General features: G+C 40.6%; 1 pseudogene; it reads right to left on the reverse strand.

Moving 5' to 3' along the window:
- Positions 1-3,983: 3,983 nt before the first annotated feature.
- LOC111531375 lies at positions 3,984-4,277 on the reverse strand (annotated as a pseudogene).
- Between the last annotated feature and the right edge of the window lie 12,585 nt (positions 4,278-16,862).

The raw sequence follows: 16,862 nt of genomic DNA on the forward strand, positions 1-16,862 counted from the left end.
AGATCTCTATGCTGGCAAGCTTTCTCCAGAGGCAAAATAAGACTGACTGCTTATTCTTCAAGCCCTCCCATTAATATCACTTCTTCCTGCCCAGCTTTGTGAAGGTTTTAAATGGCAGTGGGTTTAAGATTATTCTTGTGGCACCTCTGGGGCAAATTACAGCCAAATGTGAAGCTCTGTTCTTTACCATTCACTTGAGCTGATAGTGGGATCCAGTCCTTGACATGGATAGTGTCGAATGAGCTAACAGTCATGCTTCCAACCTGCTTGAGGAAATGACTTATTTTCACCAATAACAGCGAGTCATCAAGGCCCTGGTTTCTAATAAGAATTGGACGTGGGTTGCTGGCATTTAATGTCATTTCGGAGATGTGTATTTGAATCTTTGTCCTGGCTTAGGGGTGAGTGGTGGCCAGTGGTCGTGCTGTATTTTGAAAAGTCCCTAAGACCTTATTTCTCACAATTCTTCCAGCCAAGAAATGCTGCCCTTCTTTCAGAACCACTGCTTTAGTGTATAGCAAGTTAATTTTTGAGGTAAAAAAATGCTAATTTAAAATGTATCTATAACCAATTATGTTTTAAAACTCATCTTCTGTTTACTGAGACCGTGGATTAGCCAAAAATAGCTCTCAGAGAACAGGACTTTCAAACTGAAAGAGTGAGAAAGACACAAAGTCCAAGAATTTTCACCCTGGATTGAATCGAGTTAATTCTTTACATAATTTAAGTTTCACATCTTACAGAAGTAAGTGTTGCCTATTTTTTCTCTAATTAGTAAATTACCATATGTCAATATTCTATACATCCTTTAGAACAGATTTTTGTCAAGTTTTATATCAGTTTAAAATAATCTACTTTAAATCACTCAAGAATCGTGAATATGAATTGAGTATATCGGATCGGATCTCAGCTTTCTTCAAAAGATACTTTTTTTTTTAAAGCACTGCCCAATCCATTGTGATTAAAGCTCCAGACATAGCCAAGACCTTTTAAAAAAAAAAACAAACGCAAAACGCTTTAAACTCTACTTCTCACCTTTCTCCATTAGCAACATACAAAATGGAATGAAAGAAACTTGTTGGAATTATTATCATTCAACACTTTCAGAGAATGCATTTGTGCCATATTTTTTTCAAGTGTGTTTTTGTCCTTAAAATTTATTCATTCTGTTTTATCTTCCCACCAGCCTCTTGGAGGTCATTATCTTTCCATTAGTGAATTCTGCATTGGCCTTTGATCTGCCACATACTTTTATTCTTCTCAGTGGTGTTTTGGGTCCGACAGAACCTCCCTCCCCATCTCCCCACATACTCGAGATTTATAAGGACATTTTTTACGGACTACTGTATGCACAAGGGTCTGTTTATTGATGGAAGATGAAACAAGGGTTCACGTTGCCTTGGTGCTCTTTGCTACCAGAACAACTCTCAAGTTTTATTCTGTTTTATGTAAATTGGGTCACAGATGTTTTATTGCTGCAGAATGGTTTGAAACTTTTTCATATGTTCAGTGGGAAAAGAAGCCTCTCAAAATTCATGCTGAAATAATTAAGCTTTTTAATTTCACTGTCAATTTATCAGAACAAGTGATAAATCTCTCTTTATACTGCTGCTTCTACAGACATAGCTTTTCAGGCCATTTTCTCCCTTGGATTGTCTGAGAGTGCCTTTCTAGAGCAGCTCAGCATGCTGTATGGAAACACCAACACTTTACTGAAATCTTAGGCAGGCTGGGTAACCCTGAGAGGCGTCGGTACATACTCCCAGGAACCTGGGGGAACTGGGCCCTGGCTGCTCTGCAGGAGCTTTGAACTGTGGCAAAAGGACTTAATGAGCCTGACTGACTCTGTTCCCTTTATGCTCAGAATTTCTAGATATATCAACTCACCCCAGAGCAGATTTCCCACCTTTGCGGATGTGGCTAATCCAGTTTTACAGCGTATAATTCAGTAGATGCAGCATGGCAGCCCAGAAGTAAAGATCTTGGCTGTATCTAAATCAGAGTCCTCAGCTCTGCTCCTGCCTTTATAAGACCTTGGACAGTTCCTTCGTGTTTATGATGCACATTTCCTTGTGTCAAAAATGAGGAAGTGATCCCATTCTCAGTGAGCTCTCTGGTTTCATATACATATGCATTCTCCCTGAATGCCTGGCACATGCTGAATGGCCAATGAATATCAACGCCCTTCTCTTTCATGAATTTCACAATATTTTGAATCTGTTAACTTGGGATTTGATGAACCAACATGTTGCTAATTTTTTCAAAAAGATCCGGAGTTGCTTACAAGAGTCAGTACTTATGTGTTCTCCCATTTTATTGTTTTTAGTTGACATAATTCCTACGATGAATAGTAGCTTTCTGGAATTTAAGTAGAAGAGGCTGATCTTAGGGACTCAGACGTGTCACTTTAGAGCTTTAGAAATAAACTTGTGCTCATGTGTTCTCAGGAAAAGGCTGGCCTGCCACCTGACATCTGTGCATTGGTCTTTGTGTCAGAAAAACAACAGCAACTCATTTTTTCCCCAGAGAGCAACCTACTCTATGATTCTCTATCTCCCCTCCCTTCCTCCTTGTTCAAACACTGAGTTCCTTCTATGTGCTAGATCAGGATTCGGGAAACGTTATCTGTAAAGAGGCAGAGAGTAAATATTGTAGGCTTGAAGAGGCAGACAGTCTCTGTTACAACTTGTAAACTCTGCTGCTTTTGCAGAAAAGCAGATAGACAACAGTGAAATGAACAAACATTGTTGTGTTTTAACAAAAAGGCGGTTCTCACCAGCGAGTGATTTTTGCCTTCCCGGGCACTTTTGGTAAGATAGGCAGAAGGCTTTGATTGTGAGGAATGGAGAAGGGGTCCTGCTGGCCCCTACTGGGTAGAGGCCAAGGATGTGGCTAAACATCAATGCACAGAACCTTCCCTCCCCACAGGAAAGAATCACGCAACCCAAAGTGTCAACAGTGCCAAACGGAACAATAAAACTTTACTTAAGGACACTAAAGTTTGAATTTTATATAATGTCATACGTAATAAATATCAGTCTTTTGATTTTTTTTTCAACTATTTAAAAATGTAAGAACCCTTAGCTCCCAGTCCATACAAGCACTGGCCGTGGGTCATAGTTTTTCTACTCCTGTGCAAGAATCTGGAGAAACAAAGAGAAACAGGGAACAGTAAGTTTCCTTAAGATCCCCTCTCAGAGCCACAAAAGCAAGACACACCTCATGCACTTCCCTTTTTTTTTATGAAAATAAGCTTTATTACATCAAGTAATAAATAAATACAAAGACGCAAACCGTTTTAGTCATTTTCTTCCAGATGTTTTGTCTGACTTAAACGCGGAGCTGAGATCTACTTACAGTCTTAGTATGAACATGTTCGGGGGTCCTTCTTAGGTTTGGTGGGTTGCTCTTTCTTCTATATTTATAACTTGTGCATTTTTAAAAATTGACTTTGAAGCACGAATAGTCACGCGATTAGGTAAGCAAAAAAGAAGCTACATTAAGCAGAATCTACACCGTGAATGGCAAATGGGAAACGGGAACCAGCTACTAAGTAAAGTATGCTGTCAATATGCTTTAAAAACAAAATCCCTAGAATGGTATTAGCTTATGAAAAGCAAAAAGGAATACCGTGGGTAACACATGTATTCAAAAGAGAAGATTAAAGAGACAATGGTGTCTTGGAGGCAAACTACAGTTTGCTGTAAGATAACTTTAGGTGCATCTTTTAAATCAATGCTTGAAAATAACAAACAAACAAACAAAAACCTGAGCAGTTCCTAACTACTTGACATGCAAATCCTAATTAACTGCAAAATCTTCTCTCAATCTTTGACACTGTAGGTTCAGAGCCATGTGAACCACCGGAGGAAAAACTAAACTGTAACTACTTTGAAAACAAGGGTTTCATCTGAACGGGGGAGATGAACTGTTACTTCTCATCTTGTAAAAAAGGTGGAAATCCTTCAAAACCAACAAAGCAGCTAGGATCTGGCATTCCGTTCCGTTTCTGCCAAGCACTCCCGAACCAGTCCTCCAGCGTGCATCATGCCGCGCTTCAGCCTCTCCAGGGCGCTCTCGCTCCCTGCGTAAGTGGGTCTGATCTCCTTCCCCAGCTCTTTGATGATGGCCAGCAGCTCCGCGTATTTGCTTTGGGGCACCTGGCTTTTCCCAGCTCCCCGAGTGTAGCCTAGGGACGGTGGCCCGTAGTCACTGAGCAGCTGGCGATACTGTGAAGGCCAGTGGACACTCCCAGCGGCGTTGTGCGCGAACCTCATGCACCTCCTTTCGTTTTTTTGTTTGTTTGTTTTCTTGAGACTAAGTCTCACTCTGTCCCCCAGGCTGGAGTGCAGTGGCGCGATCTAGGCTCACTGCAACCTCCGCCTCCCAGGTTCAAGCGATTCTCCTGCCTCAGCCTCCCGAGTAGCTGGGACTAGAGCATGCGCCACTACACCCGGCTAAGTTTTGTATTTTTAGTAGAGACGGAATTTCACCATGTTGGTTTTCCAGGATGGTCTCGATCTCTTGACCTCCTGATCCGCCCGCCTCAGCCTCCCAAAGTGCTGGGATTACAGGCTACCTTATCCACTTTCTTAAGGGACCGTGTACTTCAGTGGTAGATACAGTCACCAGAAGAATCACAGAGCATTTCCTTGGCAAAACCCACCAATTACTAAGTTAGGGCCCTTGGGTTAAGCTTCCCTGTTCCTATATTTTCTGCACAGAGCTTTGTGTTCTCTGTCCTCCATCACAGTAACTTCTTTGGTTTCCTTCTGGGAGCATTCATTATAGTGCTGTCTGTCTGGTTACCGACACAGCTGGCCCAAACCGAACACCTTCCATCCTGATGTATATCTCTGGCCCATGAAAAATCACCCACAGAACAGGTGGGCAGTAGCTGCATTGAGAACTTAACAGGATTTATCAGGCTCACCTGCAATGCTGTGCTTAGCGCTGCCTGGCAATCTCAGTAGCAATGCACACAGTTGATTCTACCCTAGAGGGTGTGAAGATCTGAATGCATTTCCTGGCCTTTGAAGCCCTAACGTCTCTAGCTCACCCTGAAAAGTCCTAAAATCCTCATGGTTTATTCTTTTTTACTGGGGCAAGTGACACACATTTTGTTTCTCCAAAGGGTTATGAATAGCCAAATATATGTTTCTGGTCTTTAGAGCTTCTCAGATATCTCATAGTTCTTCCATGTGTCTCCTGCTGTGTTGAAAACTTGGTGATCAATCATGCCTCCAGCTGTCCCAGCACAGAGAGCCCTAAGGAGGAGTGAGGGATTGTTTTCTTCCTCTGCTTTCATGAAACACAAGCACAGCAATTATATGAGCCTCTTTTAGCTTCAGTGACCTGGTTACTACGTGGGCTCCAACCTGATGGTCTTGCTGGTTTCACAGATAAAAGTTTGATGCGGCTGGGCGCAGTGGCTCACGCCTATAATCCCAGCACTTTGGGAGACCAAGGCAGGCGAATCACAAGGTCAGGAGATGGAAACCATCCTGGCTAACACCATGAAACACCATCTCTACTAAAAATACAAAAAATCAGCCGGGTGTGGTGGTGGTAGGGGGCTGTAGTCCCAGCTACTCAGGAGGCTGAGGCAGGAGAATGGCCTGAACCTGGGAGGTGGAGGTTACAGTGAGCTGATATCACGCCACTGCACTCCAGCCTGGGTGACAGAGCGAGACTCCATCTCAAAAAACAGCAAACAAACAAACAAACAAACAAAAAGTTTGATGAAAAAAACTCAGGTAATCACAAACACACACATAAGAACAGACACACTTCTCAAAATGTTCAAATGTTCAAAACTCAGCTGTAAGCTGCTTTGGATGTGAAAACCGTTTCTACACAGGGTGATTTCATGACTGATAGATTCTTAGATTATCTCTTGAAAGCCTGACTAATCCAGGGTGTGAGTGCAATCTCCTGCTAGCCAAACCACCATGTATAACAATGGTTTTAATAAAGCCTCATCTATGCTTACACATACGGCTTCATTGACAGTCAGGTTGCTGTGGAATCCTTATTTTTCCTGCTTCCAGGTTGGAAGAAGTCTAAGCTTCTATGAGTGGCCTGCACAGCTTGCCAAAGTCTGACAATTTCTGTCTCCAGTGTCATCTCTGGTCATTCTGTGTGCTAACCCCCGATGGAGATTGTACCAGTTCAAATGCCAGCTATGGGACTGAAGATGTCATTTAATTTATCTGTGCTTTGGTTTCTCCATATGTAACCTGTGTTAATAGCATCTACTGCTTAGAGTTACGATAAAGACTGAGTATATAGAGATAAGGTATTTAGTACACTGGCCCATAGTAAGTGTTCCATAAATATTTGATATTTCTATTTGGTAATAAATGATTCCTTGAATCTAACAATCAGTACTACTAAATTTTCTTCCCCTGCTTGTATATTTGTTCACATCAATTAAGTGGGTCATTAGAACACATCATTTTAATGTTGCAGGAGTGCAATGTGAAGTGCGGAGAGATTAAGTGACTTGCACAAGATCATATAGCTAGTGAGAGATGACATCTTAATTTCAATCCCTGTCTGTCTTTCCCCAAGTGTAGAAATACTCTTTCATCTGGATTCCACTGTACTCCCTTTCCTATTTTTTTTTCAGTAGGAATCTGAGACACAGTCATGCAAATATTTTATATCAGACAGTCTTTTAGTTTCACATTGTATTGGTTTTCTGATGCTAAATAACAAATGACCACAAGGGGAGTGGTTCAAAATAATACATGGCTTAACTGTACCCTCTGCTTTGAGTCCTGTAAGACTGCAATAAAGGAGTCAGCCAGAGCTGAGTTCTCATCTGGAGGCTCAGCTGAGGAAGGGTCTTCATGGTTCACATGGTTGTTTATAGCCTATTTCCTTGTAGGGTACAGAGCTTCAGTCTTGTTTCTGTTTCTGCTGGATGTTGGTCAGAGGCCACTTCTGTTATCTGGAGGCTGGCCAAAGTTTCTAGAAGATTTTCACAATTCTTTTCCATATGAGATTCTAAAACATGGCTGTTATATCATTCAAGACAGCCAAAGGGTCTTTAGAATGAGCCCTATAGGCAAGACAGAGTCTTACAAAATGTAACTAGGTCTCCTGTAACATATGATCATGGGAGTGTCACCTACAGCATTGCTGTTTATAATAGCACAGCTTTGTGCAGATACACTTTGTGCATACACACTGGCAGAGTACAGGGAGTAAGAATGGACAATCATTACTTCATGACTAGCTGATGATGCTTATAGCCTTTCCTGAACAGCTGTGCTGTAGAAGTAAATTAATATTCTATGTGTTTTATTATCTCACACAAGCTTATAAAGTTTTTTGTCTCCCATGTGGACTCTGAATTGACGACCCTGAAAAATAAATTCTCCCCCCATGGATCCAGCTTGGCACCTGAGAAGAGTTCATTTTTGAATTAATTTCTAGACACAGACCTCTGTGGACTATTTTAGAAAAGCCAGGAAAACCTATCATACCTCTCCTAGGCAAAACTCTCCAGCATGTCATCTGCAGCATCTCTTGTGCTATTTTCTATGTGCCCCACCCTGTCTGTGCCCCTCCCTCACAGCTCTGCTCTTCCTTATGCTTGTCTTCATCCCATTCCCTACTGCCCATTGCTCTCGAGCCCTGTTGTTGCCTTTGTGGATCAGCGTCATGCACATAGCAGTGCATCTTGCTCTCTCCTGCAGCTCCTCAGCCTCTATTTGATGACCCAAGGCTGCCATCTTTGCATGGATGCATTGATGATCCTGCCAAGGAAGAGATTTTCATATTAATAATGCCTTATGGAGATGAGTTCAGTCTCAGAAAGTGTCCCACATATCAGAACTCCCGAGGAGACTCACAGAAGAAAAATTTCTGGGTCGTTAGGCCTCACAGCATCTTTAGCTGTAAGACAGGGTTGAGGCAACTCCTTTACAGGCTTCCCATTTCTTCTTCTATAACCTCTGAGCAGAACAGCGCTGACAAAGCCTTAGGCTCCCATGGACATGACATTAGCTTCTTCCAGTTATGGATGCTGCAGCAGAATTTCTGGCTCTTGACAAGAGGCTGATGCTAGGTTGTGAATAAGGTTATGCTTGATTTTGCTTTTCTAAAACCCTAATGCTTCAGAAAATCTCCTTGAGATTTCTGACAGCTTATTTTTCCACATGCTTTTGCTCATTGACTCACTTATTTACCCAACAAACAATTGAGTGCCCATGATATAGAAGACAGGATAGTAAGAAATGAGTGTTTCTCCTCTAGATAAGTTTATATTTCAATGAGCTATATTAAAAAGTGTATATCCCGTTATGATGTATGTGATTCTTACGATAAATATATAGGGCAAAGTATGTTTTATATATATATAATGTTATATATGAAATTATATATATGTGTGTGTGTATATATATATATATATATATGGGAGAAATTGTTATGGAAACATACATCAGGGAGCCACTAGCTGTGGCCTATTTTGGCAGAGGCCTCAGAAAAGAGAAGGCACTGAAACTGGGCCTTCTCAAATAAAGTGGGCCTCATGCCATGCTAGAAATTTTCCTTTAGCACTGCAGGAGACAGGAGAGTTTATATAATTATTCATTAAAGGGTAAAACATCACTGGATACAGTACGCAAATCAAAGATTCTAGTCAGTTTTATAGCTTACTAGAAGACATAAGCAGGAAAACCACAGATTCTGGTCATTTCTATAGCTTACTAGAAGACTAGCTTACTGGTACTAGTGTGACAGCGATCAGGAGTATTTCTGAATCTCAGTTTCTTTATCTATAATGGGGATGATAAAATCAGCTAGTTTCAATTCAGTTTCTTAGTTACAAACAACACTAATGTATTATAATGGTCCGATGAAAAGACAATCTATTGGAAATATATTAGTGGGATCACAGTTTCAATGTGTGGCTGGAGGACCAGGCTTGGAAGAAAGACCAGAATCCAGGGAGTTTTCAAAGACTAGAAACAGAAAGTGGACAAAGATATGCTGACCTCTGCACTGCTGAATCAAGAGGCCTGAAGTTCAAAGATTGCTTTCTGTTTGTCCCCTTCTCACTATTGAAATTAATAGGAGCTAGTGACTGGCTGAGCTGTGGATTCCTGAACTTCCGTAGTAGGAAATAAGTTGCTGGGGGTTGCTAACAGAAAACAGGAAATACTAATAGAACAGGGGATGCCAATGGAACGGAAAATACTAATAGGACAGAGGATACCCACAGAACAGAAGATATCAATAGGACCGGATCTCATATTGAAATATAATCCCCAATGTTGGAGGTGGGCGTGGTGGGAGGTGATTGGATCTGGGGGCAGATTTCTCATGAGTGGTTTACACCATCCCCCTTGGTACTGTCCTTATGGTACTGAGTGAGTTCTCCTGAGACCTGGTCATTTAAAAGTGTGTAGCACCCCCCCCCCCACTCTCTTGCTCCTGCTTTCGCTATGTGATGTGCCTGTTTCCTGTTCACTTTTTACCATGATTGTAAGCTTCCTGAAGCCTCCTTGGACGCAAATGCTGCCATACTTCCTGTACAACCTGCACATCGTGAGCAAATTAAACCTCTTTCCTTTAAAATTTACCCAGTCTTGGGTATTTCTTTATAGCAATGCAACAACAGAAAAATACACAGAGGATGCCAATAGAAGAGGAAATACTAACAGGACAGAGAACGTCAACAGGACTTTCTAATACTAGTAGGACAGGTGATGCCAATAGGACAGAAAATACTAAGAGGACAGGGGATGTTAAGAGAACAGAAAATACTAATAGAACAGGGGATGCTGATAGGACTGATAATACTAACAGGAGAGGTGATGTCAACTGGACAGAAAATACTAATAGGACAGGAAATACTAATAGGACTGGGGATGTTAACAGAACAGAAAATGCTAATAGAACAGGGGAGGCTAACAGGACTGACAATACAAACAGGATGGGAGATGCTACTGTTATAGAACAGGAAATGCTAACAGGACAGGAGATGCCAAGAGAACAGGAAATAACCAGCAAAACAGGAAATACTAATAGGACAGAGTTTGTCAATGGAACAGGAAATACCAATAGGATAGGGGACATTGCCCTGAACAACACAGTGAGTTCCCTTACAGAGTCTAGTGCTATCCAAATGAGACCATGAATTTGGAAGCATTCTATAAACTGGGATCTTTTATACAATGTTAGGGACATTGCATATCCTCTGTGTCTGTTTTTCTATTGTTATTACCTGATAGTGGACTTATCTAATCTGATTTCTCAGATGAGGGCAGAAGAAGGTCTCCTTTTCAATTGCTCTATTCAGTATTTGCACAAACTCTTTCTTTGGGGGAATAGCCAGATACACGCTGACCTGTTGAGCTAAGATGCCACATATACTTCCCAGTTTCATATTACAAAACCAAATATTCTATTCATTTTCTACTAGAAATTTTGAATACCCAATAGCGGTTGAAAAACCACATTTTGATAGGAGGTATAAATGATGCAGAAATATATGGATACACTTTTCTTTAAAATAAATACAGACATTAAATCCAAAGGGACAATTGGACTGATATAATTTAGCCTGTCCAAAAGGTCAAAGTGTTTGTGCACTAAAGTAGAAACACACTCGCTTCTTTTCTACTGAATGTGGGAAAGACTGCTGACCATCCAGTGAAGCTCCTTCCTCTTCTTTCAGAATACAGGCTTATAGCCTAAGTGGAACTTTTAGCTTAATTGAATTTCACAGGTTGCCTTGGCGTTGCATTGCCAATGACTAAAGTTTCCTCCTGGTTAAAAGAAGCAGAAGTGACATGTGTTGTTTCTCGGTCTGGCACTGATGAGAGTGCCTTTTCCATGTTCCTTTTTCCAGGTGTAGTGGTGAGCCCAGATGTAGTGGTGACCCAGTTTCAACCAAGCAGACCAGGACAGTATCCTAGGGCAGAAGTCAGCAAATCTTTTCTGTAAGAAGTCAGAGATAATAAATGTTTTTGGCTGGGTGGGGTGGTTCACATTTGTAATCCTAGCCCTTTGTGAGGCTCAAGCAGATCACTTGAGCCCAGGAGTTCAAGCAGTCTGGGCAACATGGAGAAACCCAGCTGATATGGTTTGGCTGTGTCCCAACCCAAACCTCAACTTAGATTTTATCTTCCAGAATTCCCACATGTTGTGGGAGGGACCCAGCAGGAGGTAATTGAATCATGGAGGCCGGTCTTTTCCATGCTCTTCTCGTGATAGTGAGTAAGTCTCATGAGATCTGATGGGTTTATCAGGGATTTCTGCTTTTGCTTCTTCCTCATTTTTCTCTTCCCACCACCATGTAAGAGTGCCTTTTGCCTCCTGCCATGATTCTGAGGCCTCCCCACCCATGTGGAACTGTAAGTCCAATTAAACCTCATTTTCTTTCCAGTCTTGGGTATGTTTTAATCAGCAGCCTGAAAACAGACTAATACACTGGTCTCTACAAAAAATAAAAAAATAAAAAAATAAAAAACAAAAAGACAGGCATGATGGTGTGCACCTACAGTCCTAGCTACTCAGGAGTCTGAGGTGGGAGGATCGCCAGAGTCTGGGAATTGGAGGCTACAGTGAGTTGTGATCACACCACTGTATGACAGAATGACAACCTGTCTCAAAAAAATAAAATAAATAAATAAATAAAATACAAAAGAAAATAAATGTTTTAGACTTTGTGGGCAATGTGGTTTCTGTGTTAGTACTCAGTTCTGCCATTGGTATAAAAAAGCAGTCATAGACATTACATAATGAATAGTTGTGTTCCAATAAAACTTTATTTACAGAAACCAGGTGAGAGGACTGGTGTGCTGACCCCTGTGTGTGTTGATGGTAGGGAAGAAGATGAATGAGCAATGCTTTGAAAAGGATCTAGTAGTTCCATGAAGTACCATAGGAAACAAAACTGCCTTAACACCTGGTTCTGTTAATAGCAAGACTGCTATGTATAAGACAAGTAACTTTTTCTATTATTTAAGCTATAGGTTTATGGAAGTCTTTGTTACAGAAACCTATTCTTCTCAAATATGTGGAAAACCAAAAAGTAAAATAAAAAATCACCTTTTAGAAAAGCTTCATGATTAACCAGATCAATTAATAAAATTCATGCAATAAAATCTCTAAGAGAGAATCTTATCTAGACCTGTTTGCACCCCCTATTGCTATGGTTTGAATGTCTCTTCCAAAGTTCACGCGTTGGAAACTTAATCCTCAATGCAACAGTATTGACAGGGGGATCCTTTAAGAGATGATTATGTCATGAGGGCTCTGCCCTCATGAGTGGGTTAATGCCATTATTATGAGAGTGGGTTAGTTATTGAGGGAATAGATTCCTGATAAAAGGATGTGTCCAACCTTTCTCTCTCTGTCTCTGTCTCTCTCTCTCTCTCATACACAGAAACACACTCTCTCTCTCTCTCTCTCTCTCTCTCTCGCCTTTCCTCTTTTTGCCATGGGATTATGCAACACAAAGGCCCTCATCACATACTGGTGTCATGCTTTTGAACTTCCCAGCCTCCAGAATCATTAATGAAATAGATTTCTGTTAATTGTAAATGATTCAGTCTGTGGTATTATTAGAGAAACACAAAATAGAGTAAGACATCAATGATATCTAGAATGAGCTGTTTACATAGTGTTTAAATAATGTTTTATACCTATTTTATTACTTTATATTATCTTCAAAACTATTATTTATTTATTTATTTTTTCTAAGATAGAGTCTCACTCTGTTGCCCAGGCTAGAGTGCAGTGGCATGATCCTGGCTCACTGCAACCTCCACCTCCTGAGATTCAAGCAATTCTCTGCTTCAGCCTTCCAAGTAGCTGGGATTACAGGCGCCCACCACCACACCCAGCTAATTTTTGTATTTTTAGTAGAGACGGAGTTTCACTATCTTAGCCAGGCTGGTCTTGAATTCCTGACCTCGTGATCCACCTGCCTTGGCCTCCCAAAGTGCTGGGATTACAGGCATGAACCACCGCGCCTGGCTCTAAACTATTATTAGAATAGCTTTTGCTCCAAGCTACATTCATACATATTATTTTTGGGAGAAAAATAATAGCTTGGACCATGTTTTGGATAGGAGATAATAATAATTCGGTTATACATCTTATGGAAAATGTGTACAAATTATAGTGTACCTAGAACAGTAGATTACAGATATGCCAGAGGCATTATGATAGAATTGAGATTGTACTCTAGAAAATAAAAATATGCCACCTCTGTTTTAGTTAGTGTATTCATTCATTTTCATGCTGCTATGAAGAAATAACCAAGACTGGGTAAGTTATGAAGAAAAGGGGTTTAATTGACTCACAGTTCCACATGGCTGGGGAGGCCTTAGGAAACTTACAATCACGGTGAAAGGGGAAGCAAACAAACCCTTCTTCACATGGTGGCAGGAGAAGTAAGTGCTGAGTAAAGGGGGAAGCCTCTTATAACACCATTGGATCTTGTGAGAACTCACTCACTAATATGAGAAGAGCATGGGGGGAACCACCACCATTATTCAATTGTCTCCCACCAGGTCCCTCACCATGATATGTAGGGATTATGGAATTACAACTCAAGATGAGATTAAGGTGGGGACACAAAGCCAAACCATATTAGTTAGTTTGGTCTGCTATAACAAATTACCATGGACGGGTGGCTTAAACAACAAACATTTATTTCCCACATCTCTGGAGGCTAGGAGTCCAGGATCAAACCACTGGCAGATCCAGTGTCTGGTAGTGGGTTGCTACCTGAATTACAGATGGTCATCTTGCTATGTCCACACATGGAGGAGAACACAGAGAGAAAAAGCAAGTTATCATATGTCCTTTTGTGGGGGCACTAATCCCACTTTCGGGAATTCTGCCCTTATGACCTAATCACCTCCTAATGGCTCCACCTCCTAATCCATCACCTTGGGGTTTAGGATTTCAATATATGAATCGGGGCAGGAATGTGTAAACATTTAGTCCCTAGCAATCTCTATCTTTAGTTAGCCAAGAGGAAACATACCAAAAGAATGTACTTTGAAAATAAAAATATAAGCATGTAAAATAAAAATTTACTTTGGTCCTAACAGAAAAGGACAAAAGCTATAGAGAAATAGATTTTACTTCCTGAACAAGTAGCTGGAATAAATGGTAGTCTATATTCTCAGACATGCAAAGACACCATCTTCCTTTGTTTTGATAACAGAATTTAATTTTATTTCAGCATCCCCTCCCCACCCTCAGTGGTAGAAATGCATTCTCAGGCTACTCAGTATCTTCACCTTTTAGGAGGTGTGCCCACATTTGGTGCAGAGTTTTCCTGTTTCCAAGGTGCTGAGCATGTGTGGATGGGGTTATCTGGCCTTCAGTGCTGTTACCTAGCCACACTGACCAGTTGTAACATCCCAATTCCATTGACTATGTGGTCACCAGTCCTCAGGGGATACCACTTGCTCTGTGTCCACTCTCGTTCCAATGGAGGGCTTTCCAGGACAGCTCTCTGTGCCTAGAGCAGACTGAGTGCCAGTCCTGGAAAATATGAGACTCAGACTCATCTTGGTTTCGTTTTATCTTCACCCTCAGCCTAGAATTAGAATGGAGTAGGAATATAAACAAAATGATATTCTCCTCAGCAAGCATTCTCCCACTATTTTCTTTCTCATCTCATTCCCTATTTTTTGGAAAGATAATGTTGAGTGTTATTCCCCCTTACCCAAATTCTGTGAAGTCAAACTTTTTCACCTAGAATAAGCCTGGCAAGCCCTGGCAGCTTTCTGAATGGGGCAGTTTTCTGCATAGAGGAAGCTGTTTAATATTTCAGAATATCTTGCTTCCAGAAGGACAACCCTATTGCCAGAGCTGCAAAGTTGCCTTGCAAGGTAGTGAGTCACTCATCACTAGACATGATCAATCAAAGTCTCATCAGTCACTTGTCTGGTAGGCTGTTGAAAATTTTAAGCCATACATCAAAGGCTGGCTCAGTAGAGAGTGGGATCAAACCAAGACAATGATAATAACCTCTGGTGTTTGTTAAAACATTCACTGATTTTTCTCACCCTGCTCTGAGATGCACTAAATTAAAATCTAAAGGGGGCAAGAAAGGTGGTTGATATTTTAAATAAAATCACCAACTTATTTTTATCCAGCCGTATTTTGAATGCACTGGCATTCCACTTGATCCTGAGATATTCTGAAAAAGATTTATTCTAATTAATACTCACAAAGGCTTACCAAATTGGGCACATTTCATTGTTCCTGAAAGCAACATATAACCAGTGAAGACTCCTTTTGTTTATGTTGTTAATAACAGATGTCGCAAAGAGACATCACACATGCTTGGTTAATATTATCAAAACAATTATTCATTTATTCATCTCAGCTCAGTGTACTGCTGCAAGCTGGCTCTATAGATCTTGCAGACGTGGCCTTTATGAGTGCATAAACAGAAACCTGTGTCACGTGTAATAAATCATCTCCAAACCCTCGCGACTCAGTGAGTACTGACAAGAGATATGGGGAGTCTAACGTCTGATATACTCTGCAGAAAACTGAGATTCTAATCATCTAGGAGGCAGTCATATGAAAGTCTGATCCAATTACTTATGTTTTCCAGAATACCCAGAGTGGAGGCAGAGTCTCGCCTTTTGTTGAATGGCAGTCTAAGATGCACCAACACACCAACATGCAGGAGCTGAAAAGACGAAAGTGAGATGCTTTGATTGGAATTGTTTTTATTCATTTAAGCAGTGAAGCTAATCTATAAAATAATATGGCAAGATGTTCAAGTCTAATTCATTTTCTAGGGTTTAATGAAGAAATTAAATGCTATAAGTAAGAACCTTAGTTCTGTGTTAAATATTTAAACTGCTTTGTTAAAAATAAAATAATTTAAGAGACTATTTAATTTCATTGAGAGCCTGGATTCTACAGTCAGTCCCCTAATAGCCACTTTGTTGAGTGGCTCTGAGGATGTTACTTAAACTTTCTTTGCCTCAGTTTTCTTAACCCTAAGGTGATGAGGGGAATAGTGCCTACCTCATAAGGTTGTTGAAAGGATTAAAGGAGTTAAAATGTAATGCCTTTGGAACATCCTCTGGCACTTAGTAAACCCTGTATTATCACCTACCTTTCCTTTCAACAAACGTTTATTAAGTGACTATCACAGGTCAGGTAACAGAAAATTAACAATAATTCAAATACACTTCTTCCTTCCGTTCAAGAAGAGAGTTGTTTAAAAGGTAGACTCAAGTATGTGTTAATTAAAAGTTTGCAATGCTGAGGTAGAGCCACTCATGATTCTGCCAGGAGTGATGGCAGCTGCAGGTCTCAGGAACAACAGGGAATGAGTGTTAGTTGAGTGCCTCCTGCTTCCCACATGGTGTTCTACAGTTTCTATTCTGTGAATTCCTAAAGCTTTGTAGGAGATATTGTCTCATTTTATGAGAGAAATGAAGATGAGGAAAGGAAGGAAGAAAGGGAGGGACGGAGGCAGGAAGGGAGCAAGGAAGGAAGGAAGAAAGAAAGAAAGGAAAGAGAAGGAGGAAGGGAGGAAGGAAGGGAGGAAGGAAGAGAGGAAGGAAAGAAAAAAGGAAGAAAGGAAAACTCAGAAAACTCATCTAAATATTATGTTACATGACTGTTAAGTAGAAAAAGGCAGAATATGTAGTTTTAAAATACATGTTTTTGACTTTTCTTCCTTGAATCTTTTAGAACAAATAGACTTTCTACGACTGACTAACCTATGTGATTTTTCAACCTGTTGGTGAACTATAAGATTGCTTTGTGCCATGGACTTGAATTCTACTTTTCTTGGACAAGACAGATTTCAAAATTAATTCATTTAAAGAAACCAAGCAGCTATGTTTGGG

This window comes from Piliocolobus tephrosceles, chromosome 15 (genome assembly GCF_002776525.5).
Source record: "Piliocolobus tephrosceles isolate RC106 chromosome 15, ASM277652v3, whole genome shotgun sequence".
Taxonomy (NCBI): Eukaryota; Metazoa; Chordata; class Mammalia; order Primates; family Cercopithecidae; genus Piliocolobus; species Piliocolobus tephrosceles.